Consider the following 2,276-nt stretch of genomic DNA (forward strand, 5'->3'; position numbering starts at 1 on the left):
ATAATTATGTAATATTTAAAAAAAGTAACTCCACTTGATCGTAGGGCACACTCTGCAGCAACTACTAGGTATCTGCTTTGTAAAACAAATGATGCCAGGATGTAAGTCTGAGGCAAATCGTGACGTAAGCGTTAAATAAGGGTAGCGTAATTGCTGTATCAAATGTACCACGTGACAAAAGCACTACCATATCGTTACAATGTTGTGTAACCGAAACATACCTTTAATTTCATATATTAAAGAATAAATTCAAATATAATTTCGGGGATAATTTGTGTGATTATATGTTTACATGGAACTCATCTTGATTTCTCGAAAGGCTTGACTCAACTCTTTCTGTTTGGCTATACGTGATAAAATACGACGGTAATAATTAAATTCTTTGTGTTTTCCGCTACGCTACGCAATGATGTTGGAATAATTCACGACACGAAATAGTTCAATCGTGATTTAAGGAGTCACGCAAACACAAACCGAAATGTGTTCCATTTACTACACATTCCTTACAAACATTCCGAAATAAGCTGATAACAACGACAAACATCATTACAAATAGTGTTACATTAGGCTATAAAAATAAATGGAGACATGAAAATACTTTTGAACTTGTAACTTTAACGTGTATAAACAGACTATGCTCTGTTTATTTCTGACGTGGGATAGTGTTTACTAACACAATGAATTCACTCGCTATACAACCCATACATCACACAATATCCCGCTGGGTTGTCAATTTGTCGAGCTGAAAAATTGTCTTTTAATGTAATTATGGAAATATATCATTGTAAAAACTACTTCTTTTTATTATCAGAATTGTTTTTCGATTTTGTTTCGTTTCGTTTTTATATTGCAGAGTGGGCAGATTTTTATAAATAATGGCCATTGTTCTTTTTTCTGTAAATAACAAGAAAGTTCTGGTTTTGTTTTTATCATGTTATTGAAAAAAATGATACATCTAACATAATCCTGACATTATATGTTTATACATATTTTTTTTCACATTGCTCCAAAACGGCAATAACTCCTAGTTTCGCGAAGTGTGATATTACATTATTAGTATAAATTGTCATCACAATATTCATAATAATTCTCTATTTTTTTATGTGTTACAAAATTACAAGGCATACCACCCGGAAATAGAGTGGTGGTGGCGGGGTGGGGGAGGGGGATTTCAAACATTTTTGTGATCACACATCCCTGAACATGTCGAAGATATTAAACATAATCTGTCCAGTCTGGCTGAGAAACTGAAATTATTTTTTATACAGGTAAATTATGTATTGAAGTACACTCCAAAACTATATTGCAGGGCAAAACAAAAAATACACTTAAAAATTGGATTTGACCATACATTATAAAAACGTTACAAACAAAAAACACTCGCGAAAATACCACAAACTCAAGTCCAACATACAACTATGATATAAGTATGAATTGATGTAACATTATTTCGAATTAATATCTTAATTTTCTTGGATCCAATCATCGTCTTATGGTTGAAACAGGCAGATACCATAATATACCAAGTCACGAACGTTTCTGTCCCCTCTGTGTTGTAAGTGCTATCGAAGATGAGTTACACTTTTGTATGGTGTGTCCGTTCTATCTTGATCTGCGGTCTAATCTCATACCCAATTATTATCACATGTTTCCAAGTCGTGAGAAAATGTCCTTATTATTCAGCTCGACTAATCAAAGTATTTGCAACAATTTAGCAAAATATGTATTTCTTGCTGGTAAGAAACGTAATTCCATTTTCAAGGGAATACCTGTGTCATATAATTAACTCCAATATTAACAGTTTGAATACTGCATTGTAAATCTTATAATTCAGCGCTCTGTCATATTTGTATGCCATCATGCTCTGCACGTGTATAATGGGCCGGTGGCCTCATTACCTGAATAAATCATCATCATCATCATCATCATCATCATCAAATAAGTATGAAAAACATCACTGTTTTTTAGCCACCATCAAACATGTGTATATACATTCTGTTGGCAATAGTTTATAAGCCTAAAGTTATGGTCTAATAACCACAAAATTAAAAAAGTATTATTTTTTCAAGGAAAAGTTTTTACAAATAATATTTAAACATAATTATTACCAAACGAAACTTGGAAACACAAATTCATTCACAATTCAACAAGTAAGTAATGTTATCTATATAAAGGAAAGGCACTATTAACATTTGAATAATATATGCACAACTTTGTATCAATTTAGAAAGCAAGAAAAAACATTTCATTCATGAATCGAAATCGCGCACACGAGG

This window comes from Haliotis cracherodii, unplaced genomic scaffold, assembly GCF_022045235.1.
Source record: "Haliotis cracherodii isolate W230 unplaced genomic scaffold, xgHalCrac1.p SCAF_26, whole genome shotgun sequence".
NCBI lineage: Eukaryota > Metazoa > Mollusca > Gastropoda > Lepetellida > Haliotidae > Haliotis > Haliotis cracherodii.